The sequence below is a fragment of the Molothrus ater genome, chromosome 4 (genome assembly GCF_012460135.2).
Source record: "Molothrus ater isolate BHLD 08-10-18 breed brown headed cowbird chromosome 4, BPBGC_Mater_1.1, whole genome shotgun sequence".
Lineage (NCBI taxonomy): Eukaryota > Metazoa > Chordata > Aves > Passeriformes > Icteridae > Molothrus > Molothrus ater.
In genome coordinates, this window is record NC_050481.2 from 32,966,767 (window position 1) to 32,987,662 (window position 20,896).

At 38.0% G+C, this 20,896-nt stretch overlaps 1 protein-coding gene across 3 annotated transcripts in view; it reads right to left on the minus strand.

Annotated features, from left to right (window-relative positions):
* The window catches only part of FSTL5 (follistatin like 5), a 275,951-nt gene extending 255,931 nt beyond the window's left edge, over positions 1 to 20,020 (minus strand). The window contains exon 1 of one of the 3 annotated variants that reach the window (XM_036382231.2): positions 19,999 to 20,020. The gene's annotated coding sequence lies outside the window, so the exon portion shown is untranslated. Of the gene's footprint in view, positions 1 to 16,393; positions 16,677 to 19,998 lie in introns of those variants that run through there. The other 2 variants (XM_036382232.2, XM_036382229.2) reach the window with 2 other exon arrangements.
* Positions 20,021 to 20,896: the final 876 nt, after the last annotated feature.

Sequence of the window (20,896 nt, forward strand, 5' to 3'; positions counted from 1 at the left end):
GATGCTAAATTAAAGATTAAAATTATCCATATTTGCTGTGATATATTATCTACCACCCTTACTTCTCTCTTTTGTCATTCAAGAAAACCTTGACTTTTGGTAAAACAGTAGTTACCAACAAAACCATTGAAACCTTTGTATTATTGAACTCCTTGGATGAATGCTAAACCATGATACATACGCCTGTCATTAGTTCCAATAGCCATGATAATTCAGAGAATCACTTTCCATTAAGTATTCTGGTTAATGTTATGATTTTATCCCTTTACATCTATGAAACTCTCTGCATTGAAGTGCTGTAGCCAACAGAGATGGATCCCATCTTTTTTACCCAGAGAAAGAGATTCTTCCATAACTCAGCTGCTTTAAACCCAACCCCCCTGGAGATTGTTCCTCAAGATCACCATGAAAATGGCAAGACCAGAATAGATGGGTTTGAGGTTTTTGCCTCTAATCTGTTTTGAAGTAACAAAAGAATTATAAAGGACTGTAAATTATAAAGGAAACCAAGTCCTAAACCACAAAAATGTAAAGAGAGAAGGTAGTTAGGGACAGGGGAAGTAGCGTTTCAGCAGTCTTGATAAGATGGTGAAGATTACTAGAGTGCTTATCAGCAAGAGATGTGACATGGGAAAGTCTATGACATGTAAGAAACCACAAGCTCCTGAAACAGAAGGACGTGGAGGCACTCTGGTGTGATGGAGAGGAGTATGCACAGCAGTACAAGCACTGACAGGAAATATGAAATTATCAAACTGCAAAGAATAAAGATGCATGTGGATTTTGGTGTGATTGGATTGAAGCACAGCTCAATCAGTAACCAAACGGACCGATGAATGTTGCAGCTATTTAAATAAACAAGGACTATCTGTAGCTGAGGGCAGTTTGTCCTTATCAGGATTGAACCAAAAATACATTTGCCCTCCAGTACTCTCCCCCAGTGCCCACATTAATATAATTAAGTTAACTATAGATGAAATCCTGACCTAATTGACAACGTGAAAACAACTCTAAAATCTACATTTAATGTGTTTGGTACAGAATTTCACCCTATTTATAGGATTTGGTTGCAATGAACATTCACAAGAATGGAAACAAAACTTTAAAATAACTCTGTTAACTAAAATGAAAAAAATTCAAAGTGGCTTGTTATTGTTTTTGGAAAAAAGTCTATTCATACAGGTTCACGGAACTATACAAATAAATTGTTCTGTACTTCAATAACCAAACTAGTAACATGTATTTTCTCTTTTTCAATTTAACTGCTGTGGAGTTTTTTGCCTCTTACCTTTCCTGCTTTGTGGTGACTCAACTCTCTTTCTTCTTTATTATCACAAAGGTCAACTTTCTTCATGAGCCTCAATTCAGAACAATCAGAAAGAAATACAGAAAATAGCACTTGTTTTGTCAGTCATAAAGCTGGCATAGTTTCCTAGTGCCATGTGCTTGGATGTTCAAGTCCAAGTCTATAAAAGAAGGATTTTCTTACCTTATATAAAAAGAAATTAACAGACTGAAAATAATAGGAAGTAAACACACACCCTTTCTGAGATCTGATAGAAGGAAAAAACTTCACCACTATCATACCTGATTAAAAAAAATAAATTGACTCTGACAGCTGACTTGGTCATTTGTGTTCTACAATCTGTGTTAAATGCAGTTCATTATTTTAGTACACAGTAATTTTCCTAGAAAAAATGCAGTCTTATTTAAATTTTGCAAAGATATTTTCAATCAAACAATGCATTTCTCATATTGTATGCTTATGACCCCGTTCAATAGGATCTAAACTTGCATTTCTTGCTATGTTTTAACTGTCTTACACTACATTACTGAGTTTTATTGCTTATGGTTTTATACCACTCTAATATAACTACTAGGAAGAAGCCTTCCAAATGCATGCTGGAAAGCTGACAGTAAACCAGAAAACCCTACCATTTCCTGATTAGGTTGTAGCTAAATGGGATTGTAAAAACAGGGACTTTTTTTCAAAAATTCTTTAGCTTAAAAAATTGTCATTTCTAAGATGAATGGAATGCAGATAATACAAAGCAAGGAGCAGCCAGGATGTGGTGATGAAATGGTAGCATGTGAAAGGAATGTATTTCGTGTCTCCTCAAACACCATTGTATAATACATTGAAAACAATTTTTTTGCTATTCATTGACTTAAAAATCAAAAATCTTTATGTATTTTATTTACTTTGGGTTTTTTTAGGATTTGAGGGGAATTTTTTGCACTCTTTGGTTATTTTTGGAAAGGCAAAAAGGTAAGTATCTTCAGTTTTATTTATACAATAGAAATACAAGAAAATGTTAACGTAGAATTGACTGGAATTAAGTTTTGACCATCAGTGTGCCACGAAATACTAGAAACAGCCTCTTAACCAAAAAACCCCTATATTTCAACAAGAAATGAATGCTCAGATGCCATCACCAGACACTCTATGTCACATCTGGTATGAACTCTGTGCATAGGCAAGAGCATCCCATCTCTTCTCATGTGAAAGTGTCACTCTGAAGCTACAGCCAGAAATAACATGCATGCAAGGATAAAAAGGAGGATGCAAATTTCAAATTTCACCTCCCTGAAATATAAGTCTGTGCTCCCTCTTTCATCCCACCTTGACACTATTCTCATTTTTTGATTCAACCACATTGACTCTGGGATTGTCTAGAACACCTCTGTGAAGTGCAACGCTCATGAAGAGGAGCCAGGAGATATTGCTGAACATCACATTCCAACTGCTCTGTCACAAGTGCTGATCATGTGGCAAATGTCCAACTGGCTCTTTATTGATGAACCAGTTACTGTCACATGAATTATCCTCAGTGCTGACTAAGGTAAGCATCCCTATGCTATGAGAACTGAAAGCTTCTCTTGCCTCTGTCTGTATTTTGAAGGTCTGGGAATGCCTACCTCTCAGCAATTTCAAATATTTTTTTGTTATCCAGATGAGATTTTCTGGAAGCCACAAAATACAGAAATTCATCAAAGCAGAGAAAGAGGGTTTTGAAAGTTATTTTGAAGGTTTTTATCAGATTCAGCAACATGCAACAGAGTCTGAAGACTGTTTACTCTCTTGCAGTTCTTATGTGACTACGAAGCAGTGGAAGGAACCCCAGTGGAGGATAGCCAAGTGACTTTAATCAATTTAATATTAATCACTTTCATAGAATCATTCTTGCATTCTGAAAATCTCTCATTTTGAAAAATCAGGATTACCCTGCCTACACATGGAGGGAAAAATCCACCTTTCTTTGTCATCTTCAAAGTCTTAAAGTAGCATAAATGAGGCAATCTGACATTCAGCAAAGAGAGGTGATGATAACTTCCATCCTCCAGAGTAAAACACGGATCATCTCAAACCAAAGCTGAGAGCAAACCCAGGTCAAACCTTCTCTCTTTGTCTCCTCCAAAAATACTGAGTATGATCTGTAGCAATAGAAACCTCCAGCAGGAAGAAAAAGAGAGTGCCAAAGAGAGATAAAGGCAATAAATGTAGGGGACCAAACTGATATGTCAGGTTCACTGTTCATCTTCTTGGCATGGTGCAGATGAGAGAAAAGCAGATGCTGCTAAGGTGGGAGAGGGGATATTCCATGCATACTGCTCATATTCCCTAATTCCTCACTTAATAAAAGAGCATCAACACTCAGTGCTGACAAGGCACCCAGTTGAACGCTTGGAAACCAAACAAGAGCAAAGCCACTGCTGCTCTCTCTCAAAGCTGACTGCTTTGGGCAGCCTCCTATGCTTAAAGCCAGACCCACAACAACCCAAGAGCCAGTTTCTAAGGTCCTGCTAGCTGATCCCTATTCATGTTCCTAAATAATACCACAGCCTCTTCCAGTTCTGAGTGAACCATTTAATACACAATACATACTGAAGGAAAAAAGAGAGTAGGTATCATTAAAAGTATCAAAAAGCACCTCTTATTTCCAAAGTCACTTGACTTCTTTGAACATCACCCATGAAAGATTGCCTAGATTCAGTTCTACGTTTTGCCCCAGTTTTGGCTACTCTTAAAGCCCAAGGGAGATATAAATCTGGAAAGTGAATATTTTAAAACTACTCCTGAAGAACCACTTACAAGACTGGGAAAGATAGCCCTTTCCAGGTTTTTGGGTTGTTTTTTTTTTGTTTGGTTGGGATTTTTTTATCCATGATGGCATATCAGAAACATGCCTGGGAGGGTAAATGCAGCTACTGTTTGCTTTACACCAATCTCTTTATAGATTAGCATTCCCATAAGGCTATCGTCACTCATGTGAGATAACACAATAGGGATAAGGTATCCCAGTGGAAGCTCTGAGAGAAAAGCTTAAAGCTATGTCTTGGGATGAAGAGGGGAGAGAGTTACCTGCAGTTCAGTGTCTAAAGTCATAAGACTGTACTGCTTTGTTCAAGATTTATCCCGTACTTTTACAGTCTATGTCTACAGTAACACACTGGTTCAAATCAAATCAGTTTTACATACTTTTGAAGGAAGCTGTCTTGCTCTATGAGAGCTTAAAATGATCTTTGGCCATGATATTCCAACTGATAGGTGGAGAGCAGGGCAGGAAAGGGTTCATTTCTAGCCAGATCAGCTCTGTAATCCAGCTCACCACTCATATCAACACCACTGGCCAGTGGAAAGACTGATCAACAGGTGTAATAAGACATGAGGGATAGCAGTGACCCCAACACAGTTCAATTAAAACTATGAATCTATTTAGCTAAAAAATGAAATTGCACACCTTATTCTCTGATTATAGCTTTACTTGTCCAGTTACATCAAAGTGAACACAATAAACTTTAAATCAACTTATTTAAAATATAACTGACAGGCTGTTTAAGCAAACTTAGTATATCAGTATTTCTCTTACATTGTTGTGACAATAAACATCCCCAAAAATCCCAGAGCAAAGTGGACTACTTTTGTGCTATTGTGACTCTCAATTATCTATTCTTTCACCTATTGTAAATACCATACTACAGCAGCATTCTAATTTTTAGGGTGGTCTTCTGGTCATAACAGTCCTTCATGAACATCCAGAAATTTAAGACTATTCTTTAGTAATGCTGACTTTTGCCATTAACAGTTTTCTGTTGTTAGATTTGCTCACTGGCTCTAATTTCATAATATTTCCTGCAGATGGCCAGAAATAACATGCATGCAAGGATAAAAAGGAGGATGCAAATTTCAAAACAATGCCATAATCTTCATTACAGAAGTGTTCGTCTAGTAATTAAGTGTGGAGCTGCACATATGGTGTCTGATTTATCCTCATATTTTCACTGATGCAAACTTGCTATGATAATAATAATGTAAATGTAGCCATACCACTTTTCAGTCTGGGAGCACAGAAAGGCTATTTTTTTTCTTTTCTTTTTCCATTAGTAATTGCACTTTTTTTTTCCCCACTAGAAACTGAAAGAAAGAAAAGTAGCTACAAAGTTATAGGTTTAGCTATTGCAAACTTTTCTTCTCTTCCTTTGTGTATTTAAGGAAAGTAGCCACTTCCCTTAAATACACAAAGAATTTCATTCTCTTTTGGTGGATAAGGAGTTACATTCTTCTGGTTTAGGATTATTCATCTGTTTTCCCTCTCAACAGATGTTATGATATCCACGAAACAACAAGAGTTTCTCTAGTGAAATATGTCCAAGGCTTCTGCCCTCTGCCTAAATATCTTAGACTAAAATTTAATTCCTGCTGAAGGGAAAAATGACACTGTCCCTTAGCATGGAGCAACAGAAAAAAATTTCTCAGTCCCTAAAGTCCTTCCCTGTAAGAATACTTAACAGCACATGCTAAAGTTTTTGGTAATTTGTATGTACAATTACTGAGTTTTTTATTTCACTTATCACTCCCTTTCCACTCTGTTTTTTAAGCCCAGACTTGCCAAATTCTGACCTTTCACTTGTGAGCAGTTATGTGTCTTTTTCTGGGCAGAGATGTACATTAGTACAAGCCAAAAGGAGTAGCAGGATTCCACTCCGGTTTATACTCTTCAGCTCCTAGAAAGTATAACCACCCATTCTGTACTCCAATTCTTGGTAGTCTTGAGAGACTAGGTAAACTCAGAAATGTCCTAATTAGAAATTAATCCTACTTAAACAGAAATGTCCTAAACTAGAAATTCATGAGCAACACTTCTTAAAAAGTAATTTTCCATATTCAAAAACTCAAAGATGAAATTTCCACATCATGATAATACCAGCTTTTCCCCCCACTCCCAACCCTCCACGGCTTTCTATGAAATATAACTAAATTGGAAAAATATTTACTATGGAAAAGTCTTTCTCTGGATTGTTTCTCCTCTGCTTGTACTTATTAACAAACTTCAGAATAATATTTTTGCCCAGATGTACCCTTTTCAAACAGAAATTTCAACTCTGAAGTTTCACTTTTAGGCCTCATATCTTTGCAAATTAGTTGAACCTCCACACACACTGCAGACTCATTTTGAAGCAGTTTGACTCTTTTCAGTAGCACTTCTCTATTTCACTGTGCATCACTTTAAGTTCCTTATGGAGGTGTTTTAATTTGTGAAGCCTTACAGTTGACATTTTGCATTCCATGCAAAGGCTACATGATGAACAGTTACAAGTTGTTATAGATAATAATACACAATCTTTAACACAAAAAAAATCCTGCTTTTTTGAAGCCAAAAAGGCATTTTGTGAAATAAATTACTATCAAAAATAGATCAAGTAAACCCAATGTAAAAGATAATATAGGAAAAACAAAGTGCATAATTACTGATGGACCTAAATACCAGAAATAGAAGAAAATTACTTATTATTTCTGTCCCATTCACAAATAATTCCAATGCCGTTATTACAGGATTGTACGAGAACTGATCTTTCAGACACTGATCAAAAGCAATCAAAAATTCATAATGATTGTTGCTGCACAAACCTAGTTGAAATACAGAAAAAAGAGTGCTGAGAAGACACTTTTTATTAAATATTCACTGATTAGAGTGACAGCAGTAAACTCTTTGAAGCAAATGGTATTCCTCCTTGACCTCTCTCCCAATTTGTTGTGGCTTATAAATTGGTTGACTTTACCAACGGTAACCTCAAAAATCCAGTGTTAGAGAGAAATGGTAAACAGACGCTTGAAAATCTCTCAAATTCCCAAATACTCTCCTACCTTTAAAACACCAAAGTGGGTCTCATGGTTGATGGATACAAATCAATAATGCCACAGAAACCTTCTGCTGTATGCTGGGATAAGAAAGTTCATGTTGAAAATCAAAATTATAATCTGAGATGTTAAGGATCTCAGATGCATGGGAAGTTTAAAGTAAGTCCTGACTTTGCATATTGAAAAAAACCCCAACAATGATTTCTGTAATGCTTATATATAACATCACAACTCTTTTCATAGCTCTTTTTGGAAGAGCCCCAACTGAACAGAATCAGTCAATCATTAATAATTGGAAAAACCTCTGAGATCATTGAGCCCAACGCTCAGCCCAGCACAGTTGTGTTCCCCACTAAAGACTGTCCCCAGGTGACACATCCACACTCTGCTCAACCACTTCCAGGGAGAGTGGCAAAACCCCCTCCTTAGGCAGCCTCCTCCAATGCCTGACCACCCTTCTAGTGAACACATTTTTCTTAATGGGAAATATTTAGCACTCAACACTTAAACAATAAAAATTTCAAAATTCAGAATTTCCAGCCATGCATACTGTCCCCTGTCCACTTTCTTCATTAGAAAAATAATAAAAGCACAAATCTGTTGGCTTATTTTTTTAACCATTGAGAGCTTCGTGATCAGCTCTTTAAGCTTTCTTCCAACACTTACTCAAAACTCCAGAAACATGCTCAGCTTATAAAAAATACAAGTCCAACTCACTCAGATTGGATCTTTGTCTCTCAAAAGGCAAGCAGAGAATGATAAAACTGAAATTATTAGCCATAATACTTCACACTGTTCATCGAAGAGTCAGATGCAGCACATAAATTAATAAAAGCACTCTAAATCATTGGAGTCAGCAAATTATATCACAAACTTTCATTTAAATCTCTTTATTAATGTGAGAGCTGTTCTATCTGAGAAACCATGAGAACAGGGGGGTGCTATTTTTTTATATGGATTTCTGAGACTTTGGAAGTATAAATCAAATTTTCAGTATAGATTTATTAATAATTTATGTGGATATCATGTATATTTTTACAAAGACGAGCGTAGCAGCCCCTTCAGAAGTTTACTTATGCATGGAAGAGATTACTGAGAGCCTAAAGCAGTAGATGAATGTGACTATCACATAGAAAAGCTATAAAGGGCATAAATACATTAAAATATTAGAGTTTTAGTCTTTTGGGGACACCAATTTTAAGATCTGATGCTTGAAGCAATCTACTAATGTTTCAAATGCAACCTCCAAGGTGCAGAAAACCTCCCCCCACCCTGCTGACTGCACCAAGAATATACAAATGTAGACTGTTCAAATATTTCTGTGAGAAAAATTCTCCAAGCATAAAATAATAGAAACAGCCTATTATTAAACAGTAGACTAAAATGCAACTGTAGCTAAGCAGCACAGTTCAAATCCACTAGAAAAACTGTCTTCAGTTCAAAAAAATAATTAACATTATACAAAAGTTAAATCTCAGGAGCAATGTTAATTATGGTATTCTCTCTCAGTGTCCCAAGGAAACAACTAAATCAGCTCATGCATCTAGGTCTAGAAAAAATTTTACAGAATATAACTGTTCAGCAAAAACCAGAAAATCTAAAAGAGAAATATATTTTTTGTGTTGGAATACTACCACAGCACTAATAATCACTGAGATTCTGAATTACATGAGAATATAAAGATAGTATAAATGAAAGATAGAAACATTACATATAGGTTAGAGGACCAACAATTTTAAAAGATAGTATTTTAACTCTCCAATATACTAGCTAAGATTCATTTGCCTTAAAAAGCATAGGAAATAAATGAAAAAATATAATCAGTCTTCAAACTATCATAATGTGGTGCTGTCTTGTCTTGTAGTTTATTTTAAATAAGAATTTCTCTCTATCAAAGTACTTGATAATATAGAAGAGCAGCTCTATGATGAACTGTATTTCAACTTAAATATCAGCCCTCAAGATTAAAAACATCAATTTCTCACTGAAGCTGAGGTTATGGCTAACCTTGGCTGTTGCAAGGAGAGGGAGGATCTGTGCAACTTAATTCCACTTGACAAGGACAAACCCAAAGTACTGTCATAATGGGCTTCTCTTCTTTCTCTGTGGCCTTTCCACTGCAAAAACTGATTATGAGATGAACTTATGTTTCCATCTGGAAACAGAGCAGAGAGAAAAGAAGGGCTCACTGTCAAAGTAAGATGCTACTTGAAAAAGCTAACTAAGTTTAATTTTAATTTAATTATTTTATCTAAACTAGAGAGGCACGGCATTGACCACTCAGTAGATGAGAAACTGTCTGGATGGTCAGACCCTCAGTGCTGTGGTCAATGGCTCAATATCCAAGTGGAGACCAGTGACAAGTGGCATTCCTCAGGGGTTGGTATTGGGAGGGGCACTACTTAACCTCTTTGTCAGCGTCATGCACAGTGTGATGAGTGCATCAGCAGCAAGTTTGCCAATGACTCCAAGCTCCATGGTCTACCCGACACGCTAGAAGGGAAGGATGCCATCCAGAGGGACCTGGACAGGCTTGCAAGGTAGGAGTGTGAAAAACTCTTCCAGTTCAACAAGGCCAAGCACAAGGTCCTGCACCTGGGTTGTGGCAATCCCAAGTGCAAATAAAGGTTAGGTGGAGAATAGATTGAGAGCATCCCTGGTGAGAGGGACTTGAGGTTGACAAGAAGTTCAACTGACTCAGTAATGTGCACTTGGAGCACAGAAAACCTTGGGCTGCAGCAAAGGAATTGTGGACAGAAGGTCAAGAGTGGGGATCCTCCCCCTCCATTCTGTTCCTGTGAGACCCCAGCTGGAGTACTGCATCCAGCTCTGAGAATCCCAACATAAGGATGCGGCCCTGTTGGACCAAGCCCAGAGGAGGCCACCAAGACGACCAGAGGGCTGGAGCACCTCTCCTATGAAGCACCTCTGCAGGCTCAGAGATCTGGGGTTGTTCAGCCTGCAGAAGAGGAGTCCCAGGGAGACCACACTGAGGCCTTCTGGTACCTAAAGGGGCCCTGCACAAAAGATGAAGATGAATGCTTTACAAGGACATGTAGTGATAGGATGAGGGAGAATAACTTTAAACTGAGAGCAGTTTTAGATTATATATTAGGATGAAATTCTTCACTATGAGGGTGCTGACACACAGCTTGCCCAGAGAAGCTGTGGATGTTCCGAGCCCTGGAAGTGTTCAAGGCCAGACTGGATGGACTTTGAGCGCCCTGGCCTAGTGGAGAGGTCCTTTCCCATGGTAGTGGGTTGGAAAGAGATGATCTCTAAGGTCCTTCCAATCCAAAACATTCTTTCCTTGATAATATCAGATTTTGCACTCTTATGAATACTGCAGAGATAACTGAGCCAATGTTTGGAAATGATACTGTCTTTCAGAGAATTTTCTGAGCATTCACCTCTCAGACTTGAGGAATATCTGTAAAACACTGAGAAAATCTGCCTTTAACAAAGGTACCTGATCTCAGATTTCTTTTAGGTCTCAAATCTCTCACAAAAGGTGAATAGTTAACCAAGATGTTGTACAAACATCACATCTCACAAAAACTTCTGCTTTTTGTTGATTTAAGACTCAAAACAGACCCTTACGAGGGAAAAATTAGACACTGCTACAAATGATGATGCAAAAGGAACAAAAACCTCTCCAAAATGTGACAAAATAATTCTCTTTCTCTTAAAATATAAATGCAAAAGCATTTTCAAAATTAACAAAGTGCATCTCCTCTTTTATTTAGGTACAATAGGCAATTTTCTGCTCTATGAATAAAAAATTTGAACTACTGCAACTCTAAACCACAGATATTTTTTTTTTTTTGTGAATTAGTCATTCATTCATGTGCATTTAGCTTTCCATTGCACTACAGTTTGTCCTCAGAAAGCAGGTACTAGTCTTTTCTGTGTATACACTAAATGTGTTTGAACCTTGCACGTTTCTCATCATCACCAGGAGGCCATGATTGCCACCAAATACAATCCTCAACTATATAAATAATTGTAACATTAGTGCACTATATTCACGCTGTAACAGAATCAAAGGTAGCATTTATTCTTTTGACTGCTTTTGTGTATGAATCAAGATTTCCATTGATCTACCAGAACGATGCAAAATTGTTTGGTTTTTCTTTCCGAGCAATAATTGATAGCAAAATTTAATAAAACCCATAAACAACATATATTATCAGTTATGGCAGTGTTTTAAATAAAGCTTACGAAAGAAAAGACATAAAGGAAATAGAACTTGAAATGTTGAAGTTTGAAACAAATCATAATCTGCAAGCTCTTTGAAAACAAAGTTTATTTCTACTGCTCATCATGTAAGAATTTTCTACCTGTTTCTGTTTTGTTGCTTGTTGATTTCTACATTTTATTTAGGAAGACAAAGGCCTGTTATAATAACAAAAAAATGTACAGTTCAGAGTTACAATGCAAAAAGCCTCTAAAATATTTTATTTCCTAATGGAAGCAAAAGCACGTACAGTAATAATCTAGAAGTTCCCATCATTTAATAAAAGAGTATTTTTAGTAATGGATAAATTTTTTATCTGATTAAAGTTATGAGCTGATTTTAAATTACTTTGTTTCTTTTTGCAGATATTAGGAAATTCCTCATGAAGGAACTAAAAATACTTTCAGAAAGTTTTTAATATGCTGATGTGAAAATGATAGTGGCTTTTACCACAAGACTGCCTATTCAGTGGTAAAAATATTTCAGATTACAATAAACCTCACTTGGAATAAAATGAGAAGAAAGCTCTCTCTGTCAGGAAAAGAAAGAAGTATTTTAAATATCCTTCATCTTCCATCTAACATTTTCAAGTACGTTATTGCACAAAAAAAAAGTCTTTCTGAAGTCTGCTCTGAAAAGCACTGCTGGACACCAACCTCACTTAATTCAAATGCAAATAAACTGTGAACTTCAACCTACTTCAAGCAATCAGTGCAAGCATTGCCAACTCTGCCCTCATTTAACTCTTTAGAACTTATCTTCTTAAGATTTGCAGGACTCAGCAATGCAACCAATTCACTAATTTTACATAATGTATGGTATAAAGAGTGATTAATTGAATAGACTTACCATGATCATTCCTAGGATAGAAGGTGTAAATACCTGCATAAACGTTGCTATCAAATAAAGCTAAAAATGGATAACAAATAACACATTTCCAGTCATTCTCATTCCCACTTGGTAAGGAATCATGCCTGGCTAAACCACAGCAACCTCTCTTGGCCAGTATATTTAGCCAATACAAACAGAAGTAACAATGGCATAGACGAAAAGAAAGACACCAGCAATTAGGGAGCCTTTTTGAAGTTCTTCTGTAACAGTAACTGTGCAGTAATTCCTTGATCTGCACTGGCCCATCCAAATCAAGACACATCTGTTAACAAATGCAACTGCTAGAAAGGAACACAACCTACCAGAACTTTGTAACTAGAGGTTACTCAAACCAAAACCTAAAGAACTTGCAAAATACTACAGAAGAGAATAAAGCTGTGGGCTTGATTTCTCCTGAATATTTTTCCTGGGCAGTAGAAACCCTTGAATATTGGAGGTGTTAGAAGGAATTTCACACAGCACTATTTTCAAAGGGGCTAGACTACCACTGCTCTTTGTCAGCCCACAGCTTTCTCAATATCTCTTTGCTACGGAGAAAATAGTTGATTTGTTGCTCTTCTGATAATATAAAATTGTTGTCTTTTATGTCTACCAAGAGTCAGGAAAAAACATGCTGTATTAAATATGTATAAAATAATATGCAAATAAGTTTCCAGTCTTTTCATTTGTTGACAACTATTCCCTGGGCTTCAGAAGGTAAAAAATAAAAAGCTTGAACTAAAAAACAGGATTAAACAGATTTACAAATAAACTTGCTAATCTATTTACTTTAAAGTTATGTAGCATAACAGACCAAGCTACACTGAATGGTTAATGAATATGGTCCTGCTTTGCTTAGAAAAATTGTAGAAGTCAAGAGTGTCATTTGAGTCATTGCTTCCCCTTGAGTCAGTGATTCACTCCTGCAATATTTAATGTCCACAATTATCCCGTAATATTTGCCATTCTGGAGAAAAATAATCAGAAATTACTTCCTAAACTTCATTTGACCTCTTACCTTTGAGATATCAAAGCCAAGCTCAGATCTGTTAAATGGCAGAACTACTCCTATTGGAGCTCCATCTTTAGATTTGAAATTAACAAAACTGAGTAGAGCTTTGTTTTTTAATATTATTTTATACTCTCTAAGAGTGACAGAAGAGTGACAGAAAATTTGTATTTTCTGAAAAGTTAAACAAAGTCACAGTTTGGGACAGCATGCATTTTTGTAAAAATAAAAGTTTGGTATTTTTTAAAAAGCATAATTGATTGTAGCATCATGATTGTAACAATTCTTTTATTCTAAGATTGAATATTGCTTTTAAACAAATACAGAGGATCATTGGATAAACTCACACACAAATAAAAATAGGATGAAAAACTGACGTGATTAGACACGGTACATCTAAAACACACCTAGAATGGAGTAATAAGAATATTTGGGGTTTTAATGATCACCATTTGCTGTCAAAGGCCTTAAACCAGGAAATAACCAATTGATCCACTGGAAAAAGTAAGCTTTGGACCTCTGACAGGGTTGTGCATATGCTGATATTTTCAATAGTTTTGTGCCCTCATATGCCCACCTTTGTGCATTGGTCACCTTAAGAAGGGTCCATAAAGTAGCTCTTTAAACCCGAATTTTCTCTAAATCCTGTTTTTGTAACAAAACTCCTCCCTGATTTCACGTTAGTTCAGTCAGGTGCCTGGTCAAGTCATTAACAACTTTTGTGTGATGTTGACAAAGGACTTGGAACTACCCGTTATACAAAATCATATTCTTACAATTTTACAAATATGCTTGAACAAGCACGTGCAGACACTGCAGACAGACTTCTTCTAGTCAGAAGCAATGACCAAAACAGCCATGGACCACACTTAATGTATACATCTATTCACAACACCATTTTGTTGAAAAATAGCAGTGCCATTTTATCTCCTTCAGAGTATATGTATAATTTCAAATATCCACTTTTCAAACATGATTTGTCAAATAAATCAGCCTAATACAAATGAAGGCAAAATATTACATAGAAAAAACAACCACACATAAATTTAAAAGCACAGAATTAATGTCTTAGTATCAAAGTTTATAATCTGATTTATGCTGGTAAAATGACTGATCTAGAAAGCTCAATGACTTTTAATCATGTAACGATGGAGATAGTCCTGTTAACTGGAAAAAGACTATGTGTATGAATAGAGACCACTCAAGTGAACAATGATTTGCAGATTCAGGCCCTGTATAAACGTTAAAATTTTAGATATGTAATTGGTGGGTTTGGGTTGCAATGCTGTGGGTCATCCTCCCCCTCAGTATTATTGTAACATCTGCACCACATGGTTCACAATAACTTTTTCAAAATAATTTTGCAGTGTCTACTTCAAAAAGTAAGCATCCGGAATCTCCATACCTTCAAAGACATAATTTAAAATTATATCAGTATATTTCAAAGCAAATCAATATTCATGTCAATGACAGATGATAAAAGCTGTCTTAGCTGATGGATAGACTGCTAATGAAGGCTTGCAACTAGTGCGAGTGCTATGTAATAAACTTTCATTCCCTATTGTTGAGAGAGGAAAAAGAGAGCTACTTTATGACTGGGGAGAGAACAATAAAAACATATTTCCTAATTCTACCCAAATGCAATGATAGGCTTGGTTGACTGAGCTACTTTCTCATCATTTTTCTAGCTTTCAACTTTACCCATCAGTAGCTCTGTGCTGCTGCCTGATGGTTATCTTTATACTTCAGCTGATACAAACACTCAGCAACATAGAACCCACCTTAAGGAAATGATGCAGAAGTAAAAAAATGCTACAATACTAAGAAGCAGTCACCTTTCATCAGCTTCATCCCATCAACAGAAGTTACTTTATGTTCACAGCTACTACAACCGCTAGCACCTGTGCAGGGCATCTGTGTAGAGAAACGCTTGTGGTTCAGGTCCCAGTTCCTAAGAAAATTCATCACAACCAAAAGAGAATGAAGTGCTACATAATCCTAAAAACACAAGGTGGGGACCTCATTGCCTGCTTATTCTGTTCAGTTATCTCAGTAGCACTGGCTAGCAACAGCTGCGGCTTATTCCCTCTGGAATCTGCCTTAATCTCAGACAGACAGCCCTGAGTGGTGCTGAGCTCTGCGCGTGCAGAAGTCACTGCACGGCGCCCAGCTCCGTGCGTGCAGAAATCCCTGTGCAGCACCGAGCTCTGCGTGTGCACAACTCTGACAACTCGGTGAAGCAGCAGCAAACTCCTCTGTAAAGCACAGCTCCGTACCAAGCTCACGAAATGTTAAACACTGCTGAGAAAAAAAAGACATTACATCTGCCCACACTTCTCAGTTCTATTCAATTACTGACAACAGCAGTCCTGAAAGTGCAACATAATACGGTATTATTAAATCCAGGATTCTCATTTACGCCTAGATGCAGCCTGGGAGCAGGCCTGATGTTCAGCCAACATCAAAGGACACAAATTCACGACTTTCACAGACACACACATCCCACATTGACCTTGGAGGCAGAGGTGGTGATGATCCCTTTCATAAAGGTGCTGCTTCCCAAGTTGACAGCGTTACAGTGCTGAATTGTTTGTCAAGTAACAGGGTATCACCGTCCTTCTGCTACACACATATTCAGGCACGCACGAGAACACAGAGCAACATGCAGCTATGCTTTCAAATCCTCTCTAATTCCGTCTTTACTCTCTACTTCCCAGAATGACCTCGCATATCCTGTCCTCCCCCAGACAGAATCAACCAGAGCTTCTCTAGTCCCCCCCAAATTGGTTCTTATACAAAGTAGGCTCTGTAATGTCTTTTGATATCTTTCTATAATATTCAAGACTCCTAACACAGAACATTTTCAACCATTTAAAAATTACCCTGAGAGCCAGTTTTCAATAAAAATAAACCTTGAACTTTTCACTCAGATTCATCTTTTGTTTATGGAGCCCTTTTCACGGAAAGCTGCACCCTTTTTCCAAGCCTTGCCCCTACACTGACCTAAGGGCTACCAATCTTCCAACTTTGCTCTGCCTTTAATTGCCGGCTCCTCCATCCCACCCAGCACCCCGCTACTATTAACGCGAAAAATACGTATGTACGTGTGTGCATATATATTGGCATTGCTGCTTACCTTGTCCAAGAGTCACTAAAATCCACAAGGGGAGGAAAAAAAACAAACGAAAAGCCCCAGCTCGACGGGTCCTCGTGCAAATCGCAAAGAGAGCAGCACTTCTTCCCCCTTTAACAAAGCCACAAGCGGCTCCGCGGCGATCCGGTGAGCGAGCGAGGACTTCTCCGGGGCAAAGTGGGCGCAGCTCCCGGCAGGGCTCAGCTCCCGGCGGGAGCAGGCGCGGAGGGTCCGCGGCCGAGGCGCCGCGGGGAGGCGCGGGCGGGCGGGCGCCCTTCAGCACCGGGCGCGGCGCGGACAGCAGCGCTCCCGCCCGGCCCCGCTGCCGCCCGCCCCGCCGCGCCGCTCGCACCGCCCCCGCGCCGCCCCCTGCGCCGCCCGGCCTCCCCAACTTGCGCTCCGCCACCCACCGCTCCCCTCCTCTGGTTTGTTGCGTTTATCTACGGGCCGGCCGGCTGGGACGTCTGGTGTTGCCCAGCACTTCTCGCCGAGGGGGTTCCGTGCCCGCGCAGGGGGCTGTCACCCGGCTGAGGGCACGGAATCCCTCCTGCGGCTTCCGCGCCGCAAGGCCATGGCCCCGCTGCCTTTGCCCGCGGGTGCGCACAGAGCCCTGGCCCGGGCGGCGGCACCAGCGCCCGGGCAGATGGCAGCGCTGGCACCGGCAGCAAGCAGAGCAACTGCTGTGAAACAGCGAGGAACTCCCCCCCGGAGCACAGAGGGGTGTCGTGCCGGCGTCTTCCAAGCAGGGGGCTGTAATGCAGTATTCATAAGCTTTAATATGTCAATGTATCAAAGCTCAAGCACGCTGGAGGGCTTTGCGCACTTGTATTGGTAAGCCCTAGCGTCCACACCAGATTGAGGTGCTTGAATGCCAAGGTAGAGGTCCCTGGTAACCCCTGCCAGAAACATAGACGTGTGATTGGGAATCTTATTTAGTTATGCAAAGCATAAGGGGGAAAAAAATCACCTTGAGATAAGACCGTTAATTACATGCTCCATTTATAAGCACGAGAAGAGGTACCTTTGGATGAACAGGAACAATCAAAACAAGAAATCCAACTGGAAACTAATCGCCTAAAAACTTAGAGATATATTTATTTGAAGTCAAGTAAAGAAACAGTATTTGAAGTCTCACTTGAATCTGCTTTATTGTGAGATAACAGTTTCAGTTATCTGATTTATTACTTTTAAATTAATTTACTATCCATCCCACCACTTTTAAGGAGTTGCTCTTTCATCTTCAATGTGAAATCATTATGAAAATTAAGTATCTACTCCTCATGCCATTATAGGTTACCTGTTCCGTGCCTTTTGGGAAAATACATTACAGATTAAAGTATTAAACTGTCTTTAAATCACCCATGTCTAGGGTAAAGCCAGACAGAGGTCAGCTGCTCTGACGTACATCAGCTTTCTAGGTTAATTACACTGGTGTCTACACGTGGAATGAACATGCAGTAAAAAACAAAAATAAATGGTTTTAGGTATGGTAAATAACATGCCTAAAACCAGAACTAGTTAATATAGGAAATAATAAAACAGGGCAGGCTGAATTGCATTAACTTATTACTATTTTTTGAGGGAGTTCTTACTGGACTGATAATTAGGTCATGGCACTGCAAGAGGGAACATGATTAACTTCGACACACAAAGTGTGGAGTATAAAGCCAAATAAAGCAGACTTTCATTGACCCAACCCTTTCTAATTGCCAGTTATCACGAAGGCAGCTTGTCTGGCATCTGGGTTGAATGTATGAAATCCTATTATTTTACTTCTCATTTTTCTCTTAAGCCCTCTCAATTTTTTTGCTAATACAGACAATATAATTGCACTACTTAAGGACAATTTCTGCAGTACAAAATTGACACCGAGTCTACTAGCACAGCTGCACCAGAAACTCTCATGGGACAGAGTTAAACCCCAAACTGGCTTGTTCGAAATTGAGGGGAAATTGAAATGTTGTGAGGATGAATAGGGACCTTGTTCATCCATTCTCCTTTGCCATTATGAAAGTACGCGAAACAAACAACAACAATTACGTAGATGTTTTATGTAACCCAGTTATTGAAGTAGTTGGGAAGCCGGTCAAATTATGCAAGGTCTGACGTATCATAACTTACTGGTTAGCTTTGCAAATTAGTAGACAATGAATCCCAAACTAGCATATGGAAGACCCTCAGAACTTCTGAAAATCTCTCTATCTTGTGAGGACTTGCACTAGTAAATTTCAGTGTAAATAACGATACAACCGTGAAATACATTAAGGTATCTTGGCATTCTTGCATTTCTGAATGTGTTTATCTGATCATACGTGTCTTTATTCTTTGTAAGCTCACTGAGGTATTCAATTTAAAAGCTCACATTTAATTAAAATAATGTTATTTTTAGCACATAAATATTTTCTAATTTTTCCTCTAATTTAGATCTGTATCAGCTATACGCTATAGTTAGAAAATAAACTTTGTTCATTCACATCCTGACATCTTTCTGTCTTCTGCTTAATGGATATTATTTGAGCTCCATTTTATATGTTGTTGGATCTGTTTTTACACTCACACACAAACTATGTGAATGTTTTCTTTTTATTGTTTTTGTTTTGTGTCCCATGCATTACATCATCCCTTTGCAGTTTAAACATTTTCATCCATAGGGTGACTGGCCTATTACTTTATTGGATGTAATGCAGACCAATATATATTATTACAATGAAGAACTTACTCTGTGACTAACAATTAATTGTTAGTCCAGAGAGACTGTTGCTGCTTAGTAGTATATTTCCAATTTCCATAATCCTAATTTGGATACTTTATGATCATATATGGCACATCCAACATAATATGCCAGACAGTCTTCTGTTTGGTATACTCCTGAGCCCCATGTGCTTGACAATCAGTTATGTCTGGTTTCTATATTTTCTACCCCAATTACTATATTTGAAGCATTTGCAGTTGAGCAGAGGAGAGCACATGCAGTAAGGACTGGCATTTTCTTGTAAAGATAAGGAGCACAGAAGAACTTCAAAGCTGGCTTGTGTTTGTTTAGGCTATAGTATTATTAATAAAGATTCTCTATTTTTTATTTATGAGATGCTGCTTAATATAATATCTGACACAGCAGGAGGTTTTATGCAGGACAAAGAGAAGATCAAAGTCTCAATATATTAAAGGGAAGTTAATACAAATAATAGATTATAAAAGTTTTAACAACGTATTCAGTATTGTCCATGCTGTGGTTTAACTCCAGTTAGCAGTCAAAAACCAGGACAGTCTATGGACATTGGCTTTTACACTTCACAGCCTCTCCAAAACTCACTGAAGTTAGAACAATAGTCACTTTCTTTGACTAATTTGTACCTCCTTTTCTACTGAAAAAAATTCTGGAGAAGGGCTTGTGTTCCTTGTAAACAGCATTGCACCCAAAATGAATGCAGAATTGGAGAGTAAGCATAGTTTTTCAGAAGTGGCTAGTTTTTATTCTCTTGGCTTTTCTACCACTAGCACTCCTGACACAATTAATTAATTTTTTTTTAAATTTGTGCTTGGGATTTTGTAGTAAGGGACAATAAGGGACAAAAATAGGATGTTTCAAAAACTTGCTTGTTACTTACTCTTTAGATTATTCCGGTGACTTCTGTGTGGCTCGGTACCCCTCACCACCTGCAAGTTCAATAGAAAATTTTATTTTTCTGTGATCTATCTTTAAACACATGAATTGAAAAGCATTCCTATTATTAGTTACCAAAAATTTAGGATATTAATATCTGATACTACTAAATGTTAATTAATTTCTTGTCCAAAACTACACAACAGTTACAATGTGGTAAATAAGACTAAAATCCAAAAAATTAATTGCTTTTTTCTTTGAATGAAGAATATGCAACATTTTAAACACAATTATATTGTAGCTAAACGTCAAAAATAGTTTTAGGCATGATAAATTCTAATAATAATGAAATCTTATTTCAAAATATACAGTCCAAAGTACTGCCCTTTGTAGGCTTCAATTTCCATTTCCTCTTAACATATCATTCCTCCTTTTTTTTGAAGACAACAGCTGCCCCTTCAGTGCAGCTGTTACTAGTGAAGATCATTGATTAGCTTGAAGTCAATGACAGCAAAGGAACTCTCAGGGTGCTCTGATATGACATAGCATGAATAATCCTCCAAATCTCTCTCTCTTACACACACACAGCACGAAGTTTGGACACATACATCTTTCCCTCATTTTCCACTGGTCTAATTCACTCAATGTCTGTTCAATATTTTAATGAAAGGTGATAGTGCATCCACTATAAACTCAGTCCTGAACAAAAAGCACAAGAAATGCATTGAGCCCTGGACCGGCGCTTTGATAACAGCAGGACATCGTGAGCACCAGAATGACAGACACTGGCAAGTGGCAGAGAGGAAAATTAGCTTACTCGTGGCTTGGAGAAAGGTTGTGCCAACCATCTGTCACAGGAGATCTCCCAAATGACAGCAAGAATCATAAAGGCACGTTAAGGT